This window comes from Brassica napus, chromosome C9 (assembly GCF_020379485.1).
Source record: "Brassica napus cultivar Da-Ae chromosome C9, Da-Ae, whole genome shotgun sequence".
Classification (NCBI taxonomy): Eukaryota; Viridiplantae; Streptophyta; class Magnoliopsida; order Brassicales; family Brassicaceae; genus Brassica; species Brassica napus.
In genome coordinates this window covers 30,811,949-30,828,294 of record NC_063452.1, presented here as the reverse complement: position 1 = coordinate 30,828,294, position 16,346 = coordinate 30,811,949, and the positions used below count along the sequence as shown (strand labels likewise).

At 36.8% G+C, this 16,346-nt stretch overlaps 1 long non-coding RNA gene across 4 annotated transcripts; it reads left to right on the top strand.

The window, feature by feature from the left end:
• The first annotated feature begins 6,633 nt into the window (after positions 1-6,633).
• Positions 6,634-9,643, top strand: LOC106394582. Of its 4 annotated transcripts, none has more exons than XR_001278918.3 (8): positions 6,635-7,317; positions 7,408-7,764; positions 7,845-7,940; positions 8,031-8,127; positions 8,217-8,456; positions 8,593-8,669; positions 8,745-9,021; positions 9,102-9,643. It is a non-coding gene; the product is annotated as an uncharacterized LOC106394582 (long non-coding RNA). The 4 variants fall into 4 exon arrangements; XR_001278916.3 differs by having other exon boundaries at positions 6,944-7,764; positions 8,217-8,288; positions 8,368-8,456; XR_001278917.3 differs by having other exon boundaries at positions 6,634-7,764; positions 9,099-9,643.
• The last annotated feature ends 6,703 nt before the right edge of the window (positions 9,644-16,346 follow it).

The window sequence follows — 16,346 nt, the reverse complement described above, 5'->3', positions numbered from 1 at the left end:
ATGGTGATTGAGAAGGAGAATATTTCGAAAAAATAAACCACTGGAAGGTCTACCAAAGGAAATGTACCAGTCTTGTATGAAAAGAGGAAAGGATGGGCTGAGCAGTCTGATTACTGATCCCTATGTAAGAGCAGTCAGTCGAAAAAAGAAAAAATGAGTATGGGGCTGTGGACATCAATTGATCCATCCTCTCTTGCAATTTTGCGCGATATCATGTATCCTCTAAATATTGGTACCCCCTAAACACTCTTTAACTCCACCTGTAAAATAGCTTGTTCCACACCTAGCCTGTCTACCCTGAATAGTGCATGTGATGAGAAGCACACACAGTTCTTAATTGAATATAGGGAGTTTTGTCTCGAAAGTGTGGCTTTTTCAGAGTATGAAGCCGATCTTGAACAGCAGTCAGTGGGGTTTTGGTAAGGGTGTGTTGTCTTAGTTTTACTGTTTGTATGGTTCAGAGGTTTGTGGTTAAAGTAGGTTACCGAGAATAGGAGAGTTCCCACACTTTCAAACCTTTCTCCATGTTCTTAATACTTGACAATGTTTGAGGACAAATAAGGATCTAAGTCAGGGAGAATTGATATATCGTGTTTTTGACATATTTTATATATGTTTTCTAATTGGTTTTCAAGTCTTTATTGAGTCTTCCTAGTCTTTTTCGAGTCATTACAGGTCTGGAGTTGAAAATAAGAGAAGTAAGATCATCTGGAGCAAAAGAGTCAGTAAGAACCCAAATTGAAGATTTTCATGAGCGGAGCAACCTTGCAGGCTGTTCTCGAGCATGCGGAGCAACCCGAGTGCATGTTCCAGTGGCAAAGACTTTTATGGAAACTTCTAATATTTCGAGATTTTACCTAGGGTTCCCTCTTTTTCCTCCTAGGCCGCCACAAACCTTCAAATATATCTTTTATTATTATTCTGGACATACTACGTGAATTTAGAGTGAGCTTTTTGGGGAGAGAAAAATTGTAACCTTGTTGAGGGAGAAGAATCTCTACATCCTCTGGAGAAGATTTCTAAACCCTCTTGGTTTCTTATTATTGATTAGGACATGTTTTTTCATCTATTATCTCTGTGTTTTTTTGTTTCATGGCTGAATAGTCAACTTTCTTAGTCTAGGGTGTTAGGGTGTTAGATCCGTGCCTAAACATAAATAAGTTAATCATTTGATTGTATTCACTTATAACTGTTCTTATTGATTGCATTAATCTGATAGCTTAATGTCTGAACTTAGGTTTATTCTACTCATTAATCGTGTAGTAGATACTCTAACCAGCGAAAGTAGATGTTAGGGTGTTGTGTGAACATATCGGACTTGATCTTAATTTTTATCATCACGTCTCAATCCAAAAGACAGTTTAGGTACTGAGATCGATTGACAAAATGTGAAGCACCACGACAGTGGGCTTATCTATCTTAAGTGATCCGAGTTCTAGACTAGTGCTAAATTGAACTTGAATAATTGTTTGGCTCACACTTGTTTAACACCCGATCAACCCACCCTAGGCTAGCATTCTCTTTAATCTAAAACCCAAATCAAATCATGTTACTTGTCCTTCACGATTTCTAACGTTTAAAACCCTCATATTTATTTTAGCTTGATATTGATCCCATAGAAATACAGTATAAACTGGTCTTCTGGAATTAAATCTCAAATATTACAACAACACTGTTTGCTTGCAGTAGAAAATACACAATTTTAGTGTATTACAGATATGCAAAAACGCCAAGGTTAGTCATCGTTCCTTTCAATCTTTTCGTGACAGTTGGAGGGGGAGTCAGAGAGGAATGAAATTCACGACAATGATTAATTGAATCAAAGTGAGAATGTGCCGGACCAGATTTAATCATCATGTGACATCACGAGGAAGCTGAATGCGGCTGATTGGATTGAGCTTGGACGAGGCACGCCGGTATTGAAGTAAGAGCAAAGCACGACGACGCGAGAAAACAGAGACACCATGGTTGAAGCTCGAATGGATCCCTGCCGCTGACATCGTCATCACCATTACACCACTATCAGATATGTAGCTTCACATATTTCAAAAGATAGATGGAAATAATAGAATACTAGAAATAAAAACTAAATACAAGTTCTCTTGAGAAAAAATAAAATCTGAAGAAGCATATTTCATTTTACAAAAGCGAACTTGGGAGGAGGAATACAAAGAAGAAAGAGACATGGATCCACTTTGTTTTTTTGTCTGTTTAGCAGTGGATGTGCTTAAATCCCGTAAAACAGATGTTAAATTTTATTAGGGTTGTTGGTCTTTAAATAATTACAGGAAGCACCGCTTCACAAAAAATGTGTCGGTTAAGAGTCAACATATGTATTGATAAATGAACCACTTGAGTCAATGTACGCCTTGATTAAAGGTATCATTTGAGTCAATATATAAAGCCATCAAGTATCACACGAAGTTTCTTCTTAATATGTTTATTATGGTTGTTCCATCATAGAAATGTTTACAGCTTCGGTCTAGTGGTGCTATACAAGAACTTGACTTTTTTAAAGACATAAAAGGAGAGGTCCCACTATAACAGCGGTTTCTGGCGGGCATGGGAGAAGAGCAGGAAGAGAAAGAAAAAAGAGACAACGATAGACTAGCCATTTCCTTATTATACGAAAAGTTTTTGATTGATGAGTTCTCACCTTCTCACATCACTTCAATTATTGCGCAAACCAATTTTTTCTTAGTCACCGCAAAAGACAAGAATCATTTTGATTAAATCTTCTTCTTCTCTATAACAAATTTCTGTAGAAAAATTGAGTATAGTTTGCTAGGATCGTATGGTGTATTGTACGGATATTGATAGTAGAATCCTCAAGATAAATGTCCATGAACTATACACACCATTGTAGAAGCAAAATTATGTCTTATGAGATTGCTCAAGGAAACTTCTATCAATCTACAATCATTTAAGTTGTGAAAGGAAAAAAAGTAATTAACAATTTAAATATTTATAAGGGTTTTGTGAATATTGTTAATAATTTATAAGGGTTTATAAGTTATCTGTGAAGAAAACATATTGACTAGGTACGACTGATTTGCATATGTACTTTAGATTAACAGTCTAAGACAAATTTTCTTTTCTTCTTTTCGAAGAAAGAAACATTAAGAGTTTTCATGCACCATGCGTAGAGATAATAAGTTTAGAAATATTACTGTTTTATATAAAAGATTTTTTTTCAGTTTTTATATTTTAACCTTATTAGTTAAAAAATAAAACCACAATGTAATTATTTGTAGTTTTGTTTATTTAAGTTTAGTTTAACTTTTGATTTTATTTAAGTTTTAATAAGATAATTTACATTTTATAAAGATATTTTATTCATATTATACTTTATTTAATTACTTTTATATTAAATATGTGTATATTCAAATAGATAAATTAATTATAATAAATATATAAATTAAATATAAATAACATTTATAAGTTGATAAAAATATAATTATAACTACACTTATTTTGATAATATATATAATAATAAAAATATGTTTCATAAGTTGATGTAAAAATGTCATATTCGAAACTTTTATTTATTTATTAACGTGATATATATATATAGAAGTATATAATTTTAATAGGAACAGAAAATATATTAGATATTACCATATTTCTAAAATCTTACCAAAATGAATATTTATAGAGAAAAATATTTCTGATGTACAATTTATTAGTTATTACTATATTTCAAAATTTTGTCAATCAAAAAAATTTTATATAGGAAACAGGCATTAGCATATTTAAGAAATCTTACCAAAAACATAAATCATAATATATGAAATTTTACTTGTCACAATTAGGTTGATGACATTTCATATTTTTGAAAGTCATGTCATTTTTTTTGTTGAGAATGAATGTTGTGATGACACATGTACAAATCACTTCTCAAATATTGTTTAGAAGATGGATCAATCTACTGCAATTGTGAAAAGTCACGTAGAGAAGCCTTTTGTATTCCGACGAGTGGTTTCAAAAGATGGCAACAAAAGATGTTGTTTTATCTCATGAAACTGAATCTGTCACACTGCTTGAATTCTGAAGGACCAGAATTACCTGTATAAGGTTATATTCTTCATGAAATCATTAAAGCATCAGAGCCTCAGAGGCATGGACACAAAACAATTTTTTTTGCAACAATTATATTTTTAACACCTTGGACGATTCTCTCTAAGACGTTTATCATATATTCCAAACTCCAAAACAGTTGTGGGAATCATTAGAGAAGAAGTACAAATCTGAAGTAAGCGATAAGAAGTTCATTGTGGGAAATTTTTAAAACTTTAAGATGAGTGACACATTTTTTGTTGTAAAACAAGTGGAAGAAATCCAAGTTATTGCTCACGGAATGAGGATGAAAGTCTGGGGCCGAATGAAACTTTTCTTGTTTTTTCTATTATTAAGAAATTGCCTTCAACTTAGAGATATTTCAATATATATTGATGTAGCTCAAATTACACTAAAGCAATTTTGTCAAATAAGAGATTGATTGGAGAACTCAGGGATCAAATCCACATGGAGCGAGGGTACACAATAGATTAGAGACTTCAAGATTAAGCTAGGCAGTAATATTAAAAGCAGTATATAAAACAATAAATATTGGTTGTAAATAATATGCTAAAAGCGTTAGACTTAGGGTTTTATGCAGGCAATTAGAACTGTAATATATAGATGCTAAGGGTGTGATAAAAAACCTTCCTAGAACTTGAATTCAATCAGTAAGATATCCAACTCTCGCTCTGAGTCTAATCAGATGTCTAAATCCTATAATTCCAACTCTCGTATGCAAATTTAGGAAGAGTGTTCACCGATACTACAGAGTGTCGATTGATACTTATTTTAGACAAGAATTAACGTTCAAATCAATTTGCTCACTCAGTTATTTAACTCTCGTATGCGCTTAACAACCTAGCTCAACAGGATTTAGTTTCAGGAGTCAAACCCACTCTTTCGGTTGCCGATTATCCTATATTCAAGTTTCTAGTTAGCTAATCTAGAATACAAGCAATAAGATCAATCATGTGAAGGATCCAAATAAATCACCATAACAGTTCTATGTTTTATAAATTCATCAAAACCCTAGAAAACCCTAAATCTAACAAGGTAACTACTCATGCATATTAAAGCAAGACAACTGAATGAATTGCATTTAAAAATTAGAGATAGTAATACTGAAATTCCAATAAAATCTCTTAAGGAGTCTTCTGATCTTCTCTCCAAAACTTCTAAGAATAATAAAGCTCTATAAATGTAATAGTATCTTACCTAAACAATGGCTTAAAACTATATATTAGGTATAAGTCGGACGGGAAATTTTGTAATATGTGGAGACTTTTGGGCCAAAATTGATTCTGGATATTGAGTCGGCCCGTACTCACGTCGGTGTCGAGCGACACCAAGGAAGGTGTCGATCGACACTCCTTCCAAAACTCGCCACTATCTTCTGTTTTCTTGAACATCCACGGGTTTCTTCATCTTTAAGCTCCAAATGGCTTCATGATCTCCACAGTGCTCTAAAATATACCTAAACCTGAAAAGATTTTAAAATAGACTCAAAAATAATATAAAGACTCTATATATGACTTATACTATGGCTTAAAACCGGTGAAATTCATTGTATATCATATATCATGAAGCACATAAATCAAAGGTTATGTGTTTACACTTGGTGATGGTGATGTGTGTTGGAAATCATCTAAACAAACGTGTATTGCATGTTCTACAATGGAATCTGAGTTTATCGCATTAGATAAAGCTGCAGAAGAAGTTGAATAGCTTAGAAATTTTATTGAAGATATTCCTCTATGTCAAAAATCTGTAACTTCACTATGCATTCATTATGATAGTATGACTGCTTTAAATTGAGGGGAAACATAAAATTTACAATGGCAATTCAAGGCATATCAGACGAAAACATGCATCATTAAAACAACTTCTTTCCAATGGGTGATAGCATAGGATTACATTAGATAAAAGGAAAGCTTGGCTGATCCTTTGACTAAAGGCCTACCTAAAGAGAAAGTTGTATTCACTTCGAGGGGAATGGGTACCAAGCCAACATAATAAGTCCTCACTTGACGGAAACCTAACCTAGCAACATTTGAGATCCCATGATCTTGGTTCAATAGGAAAACTAATTGAGGAAGACTCAAGACTGTATTTTACACATTTCTCATTCCTATGAAATAACAATGTGTATCCATTGATGATCAAGGGTTTTGAATAATCTATTCTTAATAATGTTAGTATCTTTTATAGAAGAGAGATAGAATAGACTATCTTTAATTTACATTACCTATATGAGAGTGGTGTCGGTCAAACCTATGAGAACTGATATGGCTAAATTCTCTAAAGCTCTCACGAAGTTAGGATATGTTCAAGACTAAAATAACCACAACTGTATTGACAAGAAATGAATTTTAAAATATGTGTTTTACTTATTGTCCAGGCTTAATATAACATGTGGTTAATTCAAAACTATAGTTCATCACCCACAAAGTAAATTCGATAAGTTGATACTAGGAAAGGTTCAAGTCCAAAAGACACTATTTCGATGCATATTGATTCTACTTTCTAAGAATTATTCGAACTTATTTTGTATTCAAATGTGGGATATTATTGACTTTGAATAGAAAATATGAGATATTGTTGGACTTTAATTAATTACATGAAGCATCGCTTCAGACAAAACATTTTGTGTTGTTTAAAGGCACCACTTGAGTCAACATATGCGTTGATCAAAGGCATCATTTGAGTGAATATATAAAGCCATCAAGTGTCATACGAAGAAAAAACCAAAATCATTTTGATTCAATATAGTTTGATAGGGTCTCTGTACAGGGTGTTGTAAAGACATCGACAGTTGGATCCTTAAGCTAGACGTCCTAAAACTACACACAACATTGTAGGAGAAAAATTATGTCTTAGGAGATTACTTAAGTAAGCCTCTATCAATCTACGATTGGTTAAGTTGTGAAAGAAAGAAAGGTAATTAACTAGTTAAATCTAACAATACTAAAAGTTCTAAATCTTCAATAGAGAGAGTGTCCACGTAGGACTAAAAAATCAGCCAATCAGAAACTGTTATTTGGCCACGTCAGTGCTGCTCCTGTCGACAGAAGATCAAAACTGGTTCTTCATTTGGGCTGTCTTTCCATTTTAAACGGCCCAGATAGAACCCAATCTCGCCACCCTAATTTCGACTGACGTGTAGAGACTAGAGAGTTCATCTTCCCGACTCTTCCACTTCACCTTCACGGTCTAGGTTGCTCTGTATCTCCATTACCACTTGTTCCTCTTCATCAATCAGTTATTTAATCTCTTCTTTATTGTTTCATTCTTAAGTCTCACCATCAATACGGAACGAACTAATCTCTTCTCCTCCCTATTTTCACACAGTAAAATCCCGTCTAGTTCTCTGAGTGAACTCCTACTAAACTTACTCGCTTCATAACTCACCCCCAAATCCATTCCTAACAAAACGTCGACTCTGATATGGAGAACGACTTAGCAAGTGACAGAGAAATCAGCGTTGAGAGCGATGTAGTAGGCGCCGGCGAGATCGAGATGAAGAGCCCAGATACAAAGCAGGTTGCAAATCAAAAGAGGATATGAGATACCATGTGTGCAATAAGTATGTTACTACTCTTCGATTTTCTCAGTGCATAGAAAGCTTCTTTGACGATCATAACATGGGATTTAAGCACTCAGAAATGAGAAACTGCACAGGGTTTCTATGCTCTCAACGATACGAAGGTAATAACATAATATCTAAGCAAATTATCTTGATATGTTTCGTTTGGCGAGACTAATTCGTTGAACCTTTAATATATTAGGCGGCTGGAAGAAGGTATTTTGTTGGAGGTGGATGCAATATGTTAAGTTTAGCATCACAAGTGGATGCCATTGACAAGACTTTAGCAAACGATTAAGTAATGGTTATTATAAATTTATCACAGCATAAAAGAATACACATGAATGGGGTTATCGGATCATAACACCATTTTTGCAATCATCTTAAGGTTGGAGCTGACGAAAGCATTGAGCTACCCGTTTGAATGAATTGCCAAGAATGCTGGTGTTAATGGTAGCGTTGTCAGTGTTAAAGTAGAAAAAATGGTGTGAAGATCATATTACACAGATTGCAAGTTGAATTTTTAAATTTAGAAAACTAAGTCAGTACGTAATTGTTTTGTTCCGGTCCACAGGTGCTGGCGAGCAACAAACTGAAACACGGTTACAACGATCTAATGTCAGCAGGAATCATCGATCGAACCAAAGTGAAAAAAAAAAAATCCATGCTTTATCGCAGACTAAAATTTCTCATTTTGTCATGCTAACCAAGTGTTTTTTCTATAGCATATGCTTCATCCGCTAAGACATACAGTTATGTTTAGACCAATGAATCTGAATCAGCAGCTCTGCTGGTAACTCTATGGACAGTTCAGGTTTATCTTAGTTCTTTAATATCGTCTCCTCAGTTCCATCTGCAACCTTTTCAGATATCTCTGTTGATTTATTTTTAGGATTGATTAATATGACTTTTCTAAGCTGCCTAAAAATACTCTCGCGTCTCCGTTGTAGGAAATATCTGAAATAACCAAGCTCGAAACACTCACAATGGCGAGATCCTTGCCTCTGTTAGGATTGAAACAGCTCAGGTGTGTACATCTCTCTCTACATTCACAGTATCATACCAAATCACTTTGTTTACATCTTCATATTAACAAATGCAGGACCCTTTTTCAATTGCTTTGCAAAAATTGACGATCTAGAGAAGGAATCAGGCTGGTAATATATTGCCCGCATTGGCTGCCAAACAAAAGTAAACAAGGGTCCTGCGTTATTGATGTTCTCAAAATGGGGTGCTGACAATGCTGCTGGTATGGTAAAGTAATTTCACACGTCCGTCTACGATAATGACAAGAAGGAAACATTTTTGTGCTGCTTGGTGACGCCGGTGAATACCTCACGGGAAGACAAGCCTCTGATTTACTTGACATGTATCTGGAGGTATGTTTACGTTTACTGAATCTATACATATGTAATTATCGAGTCTTATGCATGATATGTTGTTTATCTCATGTTAGTAGAGACTTGATTCTGGTCAAGAAATGGCAACTCCTCAATGCCTGGTCAACTCCATCGGCCAGACTCACAAATTCAAGGTGAAAGTAACACCATACAACTTCACAGCCAAAAGACAGATTATTACCGCCACCAGGGTGTCTGTCCTGCAGTACCCCCACCTCCTAATCCTACAAGGCTACACTGGAAATCCCCATCGCAGCTTAAGATGTACCTGACAAACTCATTGCCAAGAATGATGTCAACAACTCATCCCAACAACAAAGATGTAGCCAGTGTTTTATGGTGAGTTAAGTTCATCAACCAAGGACGAGGACCAGAAAGTGAAACAAAACGTCCTGGGTGTTGTGCCTAGGATCTCAGCCCCTCCACGTACCGACCCAGTTGGAATCCTTGGAGACCATTGCGACGTCCAAAATCGTCCAGTTGTAATCAAAAGAAGTGCAAAAAAAAAGTGTTTCAACAATAAAACATATGCCTCGGTTAGAAACCTAGCAAACCAAATAAAACGAACACTGATTATTTAAAATAAAGGTTTATATAAATATCTGTATATCAAGTATACGATATAATCATATAATTGACAATATAAAGTTTGGTTGCTTAATTATATGAACTTCGTTCTTAAAAGTTTGATTTTTAATTTACTTTAGTCTTTTTAGAAGTCCAAATTTGTTTTCTATTTCTTTTGGATTATTCAAATTGAATTACATAGGTAAAATAGAAAATGCCATAAATTCCCTAATATCAATGTTTAAAGGTTAGTTCCCCGAACTTCATATTTGGTCGTGAAAATATAGTCATCAATCTTACTCTTGCCTTGAGTACAAAAGAGTGGAACTAGCTCCCATCCCAAATGAAATAAGAAGCTAATATAGTTAACATTAAATACATTTACGAGACCAGACTGTTTAAAAGTAGTCGATCTGCAAGCAAACATAACGTAGGAGGAATGGCATAACGATGTATGAGTATGGTTTTTTTATGTGACATCCCAAAGAAATTTATTACCAATAACTATAAGCTGTTTGATATACATTTCTGCATATCAATAGGTAGAGCACTCCTGTTTTTATCTGGAATCTGGAATCTCATATCAATAGGTAGAACACTCAAATAATTGACATTTCTGCATTTCCTCCAACCAAAGCTGGAATCTCCTATTTACTGTATTTTATCTTTTTACCAAAAAAATTAATCTCCATTTTGCTTGATTTGATTAATAGTATATTTTCATAATAACCTAAATAAGTAAATATGTAAGAAAAAATATTTTGGATAATAACTAAGGTTTAATAAAAAATTTATTCATTTCACATTTATTCATCTTCATCATCTTATACATATTTTAGATAATAAAAACAATAAATTGCAAGTTTGTTATAAAAGTAATGGAAAAGTCTATCTATATTCATAACATAGAGGTTCCTTATATAGGAGATTACACCGTCATAGATAAATGGAAAGATTAAAAATCATAATCTCTTGGTTATGAGCCATCCACAATCTGGTTCATAACACTTCCCCTTGGATGCCATAACCATTTAGAGCTTGTAATGTGCTTTAATGTTGTCTCATTAAAACCTTACCAGGAAAACCCAATTGGGACAAAACCGTGGTGAAGGAAAAAGAGTACAACACACATTACTTCCCCTGATTTGGACATTACTGAAGGTCCCTTGGACCTCTCCAATTTTCTGCAATTCGTGGGTGATGAAGATCTTGGGTAGAATATGCTTCGTCCTCGAACATGATAGTTGGTTCTTCTTTACCATCGACCATGCCACAATCTGATCGAACATATTGAGTCATCGACCTCAAATACACACACAAGAAATCTTGGATGATGTTGTTGTGATATGCGTGTACCACCATGTGTAAAACATAACCTGTCTGAAAACAAATCAACAAAACCAAATAACCCCTCTTTGGGCTGGTTAGTATAAAATAAACCAAGACTTCTTCATAGTCCTTCTTATGGACCAATCAGATCAGTATCTAAAACAAGACTTCTGCATCGTCCATCTCAGGACTAAATGGACTTCTTTATCGTCCCCCTTTGGACTGAATGGATCAGTGTCCAAAACAAGTGATCTCACGCCCATGTACTAGATAATAGGTGAGACTGGTCCATATTAAATCTCTTGAGTATCCTTTTCTGTATATATTATTTGATGCACAAGGATTTCATTGTTAATGTACTTGTTGAATAATGCCTTGAATATGTTGGGCCTTAGTCTTTTGAGGCCCACTAGTGCTAGGGTTTTCCGGGACACAACTATATATATTATGTGCCTCCTCTAAACCTAGTTAGCAGCCGTAGAGAAACTAGATCTGATCTTCTTGTAGACAGATCTCTGTAATTCTTCCATCAATAAAATCTCTCTTTGCCCGTGGACGTAGCCGTTAGGGGTGAACCACATTAAATCTCTGTGTCTTTCTTTATTGTTTATCCATCTGTTAATCTCTATCTTCTCACATCTGTCACAACAAACTGGTATCAGAGCTTCGGGTTAAATCTGGTGAGAAGATGTCTGGGATGAATATGAAGATCGACAAGTTTACTGGAAGGAACAGTTTCAGTCTCTGGCAAATCAAGATGAAGGCATTGCTGAAGCAATAAGGTCTTTGGGCACCGTTGTCAGGGAAGAAGGTTGAACCTGTTACTACTGAGATGGAGGTTACTGAAGAGAAGGCGTATTCAACAATTTTGTTGTGTCTGGCAGATGAGATCATCATCGAAGTTTCCGGTGTTGATGCTGCAGCTGATTTGTGGTCGAAGTTAGTGAGTCTATACATGACGAAGTCTCTGAATAAGAAGCTACTTCTGAAATTTCGCTCTGAGGATGCAAGAAGGTACACAACTCCAAGATCATCTTGACAGTCTAAATTGCATCTTGTTGGATCTGAGGAATATTGATGTTAAGGTGGAAGATGAGGATGCAACACTGATTTTGTTGGTATCACTACCAAACTCCTATGAGAACTTTGTTCAGTCATTCATAGGGAGTAAGGATACAGTGAGTTTGGAGGAAGTCAGGTCAGCACTTCATAGCAGGGAGTTGCGACACAAGGCATCTGGTTCTGGTACAGACGACCAAGCTTCTGGGTTGTTTGTAGGTGGTGGAAAGAACTTTGGAAAAGGCAAGAACTCGAAAGACAAAAGGTCGTTTTCAAAGGGTCCTAAACCAACTGATATTTGCAATTACTGCAAAGAGAAAGGACATTGGAAATCTGATTGTCCTAAGAAGATATTGCGCTGGTTGCTCATGGAAAAACACATCCTAGAGATGGGTGGGTCTTGGACACAGGCGCATCTTATCATATGTGTCCAAGGAGAGAATGGTTCTCAGAGTATGAGGCAGTGACTGATGGCAAGATCAAGATGGCGAATGACTTTGCTTCCGATATTGCAGGAATCGGTTCTATTAAGCTCAAGACACATGATGATAGAGTCTGCAAGTTGACTGGAGTTAGACATGTTCCATCTATGTCCAAGAACTTGATCTCAGTTAGTCTTTTGGATAGCAGAGGTTTCAAGTATTCAGGTGGAGATGGAGTTCTGAGTATCTACAGGGGTTCAGATGTGATTCTCAGAGGTTTCATTCATGGTACTTTGTATTTGCTGGAAGGTTCTACGATTTCAAGTTCAACAAATGTTGCATCTCCAGAGGTTCGCAAGGAAGATATGGACAAGTTGTGGCATATGAGGCTTGGACATATGGGCGAGCGTGGGATGCAGATTCTGTCGAAGCAGGATCTTCTTTGTGGTCATAAGACCAAGAGCCTTGAGTTCTGTGAGCATTGTGTGTTTGGGAAGCTGCACAGAAAGAAGTTTCCTAAGGTTGTTCATAAAACAAAAGGCACACTGGATTACATCCATTTAGATTGTTGGGGTCCCTCCAAGGTGGAGTCGCTTAATGGTCACATGTATTTTGTGTCGATGATTGATGACTATTCGAGGAAGACTTGGATAACATTTATGAAGCACAAAAGTGAAGTTTTCAACAGCTTCAAGGAGTGGAAAATACTGGTGGAGAATCAAACTGAGAAGAAGATTAAGAGGTTTCGTATTGATAATGGTCTGAAATTCTGTTCAACAGAGTTCAATCAGTTTTGTAGGGATGCAGGGATTGCTAGGCATCATACAATCAGGTATACACCACAGCAGAATGGTGTAGCATAGAGAATGAACCAGATATTGCTAGAGAGAGCGAGCTGCATGCTTTCTAATGCTGGTTTAGAGAAGAGGTTTTGGGCTGAGGCAGTGAACACGGCTTATTATTTGATCAATCTTGGACCGCATACAGTGATCGAGTGTCAAATACCTAATGAGGTCTGGTCAGGCAGATCTGCTAATTATTCTATTCTGAGAGTCTTTGGTTGCACGGTTTACTATCATGTTAATGAAGGAAAGCTGGAACCAAGAGCGAAGAAGGGAGTGTTTATGGGCTATGGAGATGGTGTAAAGGGATACAGAGTTTGGTCTCCATCTGAGAAACGGGTTGTTATGAGCAGGAACGTTGTGTTTGATGAGAGTTCTATGTTCAAAGTTTCAGCTGAGTCCATTTCAGAAGCAGACCAGGAGGATGTTGACAAGCAGGTGGAGCTGCAGGAAGTGCAGTCAGACTACCCAGGATCGACCGATCCAGTGTCAGGGAGCGATCAATCTACGCCAGACACATGATTGGGCGATGGCAGATATCTCTGATCGATGTCCGACAACACGAGATTGATCGATCCTCAGAAGAGAGCGAGCGATCAACGCCTGATGAGCAGCCTCAATCTTCCAATTCTGGAAATCAACGTATTGGGTCTGAAAACCGCAGCATTGCTAAAGACACTCCAAGGAGAGTTGATGTTAGGCCACCAGAGAGATATCGGTTTGAAGATATGGTGGGTTATGCACTACAAGTTGCAGAGGAAGTTGACACTTACGAGCCGTCTACTTACAGAGAAGCCATTTCAAGTTATACATCTGAGAAATGGTTTGCTTCAATGGGAGATGAGATGGAATCTCATGAAAAGAGTCACACATGGGATCTGGTCACACTACCTGATATCTTGCATATTTCCATTGTTTTATCCATTCACCCATGTGCATTTTGATCATATAGACTAGAATTTAGCCATGTTTAGGTTGCATTTTGCATACATAAGTCTTTATTAGGTATTGGAGTACCGCATGGAGTTCTCGGAGACATTTGGGTGTATTTGGAGCTCGAAAGAGGTGTAAAGGTGATCATTGGACGAGCAGAGCGTTGGGAGCGACTTCCCGGAGCGACACCGTCAAGTCGCTCGGACCTGCCTTATCAGAGCGACCTTACTAGAGCGATGCTGAGAAGTCGCTCGGCATTTCATCTCGGTGGAAGCCGAAAACTGACCCGGAGCGACCTATCAGAGCGACCACTCCAGGTCGCTCCCGAAGCCCATAGCGACTTGGCCAGAGTGACACCTCGAGGTCGCTCGCATTTCTATCGCGTGACGACAACACAATGGAGCCAGAGCGACCTCTCAGAGCGACCCACTGAGGTCGCTCCCGAAGCCCGGAGCGACGTGCTGAGGTCGCTCCGCGTCTATTTGTTTGGCCGAATTCATGTTTTCTCAAGGGCCTTTTGGTCATTTCATTATGCACGTTTTTACTTTTCAAAACCTATGTTTTAAGTACCTTTTGTAGCCACCAGACATCTTTATCTTTTGTTCTGAAGAGAACCACCAAAAACCTTGGAAAAGGGGATCTCTTTGATTCATTGATCACATGTTCTACTGTTGATTTCTATTTTATTATCTGTAATTTCTCTACATGATTAATCTGAAATCCAGTATGGGTTTAAGAGGAATCATGAAGAGTAGTGAGTAATCCACTCTTGAATTCATGGGTTATGGAGATTAAGGGTGATTAGGCTAGATCTAGGATGTTATAGTGTAGATCTTTTTTATTTCTTGCTAGTAGAGTATTCATAATGCATCTTCTGAGTTGACCTCTCAAAAGTTGATCTTTAGGCATTTTCCACCCACAAGGTGTTTGATGAAATGCCTGAGACAACTCTCCTAAGCTTTTAACATACTTTACCAAAGACATTTGTTGTTAAAGGTGTTAAGATAGCCAATAGACTTGTTAGTAATGATTGATTTCATATTATTCAACCAAAGACATTTGATGTTTGAAATATGTTAGTAAATGAACATTCATCTAGACATAGAGTTTGTTTAAGATTGTGTCTAAGCTTAAGGTTGATAGTTTGATTGATCATTTGCTATCCTTAGTTCGAAACTTGATCACCCAAGGTCTAATCCCTATGCCCATGAGTTATCTTTTCCCTTAGTCAAGAAAGTATCATTCTGTGATTGCTTTCTAGTATTAGTAGTAGTTTAAAACCCATCTAAATCATTGGTTGCACTTAGATTAAGTGAGTACTTACATTCTCGGTGCTTTGATATCCCTCAGAACTGGTTCGACAATCACTTATACTACAATAATTGTCTTAGGAGCCTTGAAAACTCCTAACATCACTACCACCTGGGAGAAAAGTTGTGACTTGCAAGTGGATTTATAAGCTAAAAGAAGGTCAGTCACCAGAAGAGAGAGTCAAGTATAAATCTCGAGTTGTTGCTAGAGTTTTCAGTCAAAAAGAAGGCGTGGACTACAATGAGATATTCTCACCCGTGGTCAGACACACCTCTATCAGAGTGCTATTGGTGATAGTAGCACGTCAGGATCTAGAGTTGGAGCAACTTGATGTGAAGACTGCTTTTCTTCATGGAGAGCTTGAGGAGGAGATCTATATGACTCAGCCTGAGGGTTTTCTATTTCTTGGTAAAGAAGATCGTGTGTGCAAGTTGAGGAAGTCGCTGTATGGACTTAAGCAGTCTCCTAGACAGTGGTACAAGAGGTTTGACAGCTATATTGTCAAGTTGGGCTACGATAGGAGTCCTTATGACTGTTGTGTCTACATGAGCAAGGTGGAGGATGAGTCGTATATCTACCTGGTGTTGTATGTAGACGACATACTGATAGCTGCCAAGAAGAAGTGTTATGTTCAGAAGTTGAAAGAACTACTGAGTTCTGAGTTTGAGATGAAAGATTTGGGTGCTGCGAGGAAGATTCTAGGAATCGAGATCTTCAGGGATAGGACAAAGAAGAAGCTGTTCTAGTCACAAAAGCCTACATTGAAAAGGTTTTGACAAGATTCAGGATGCTTAATGTTAAGCCTGTCGATACTCCATGTGCTGCAAATTTTCATCCTACC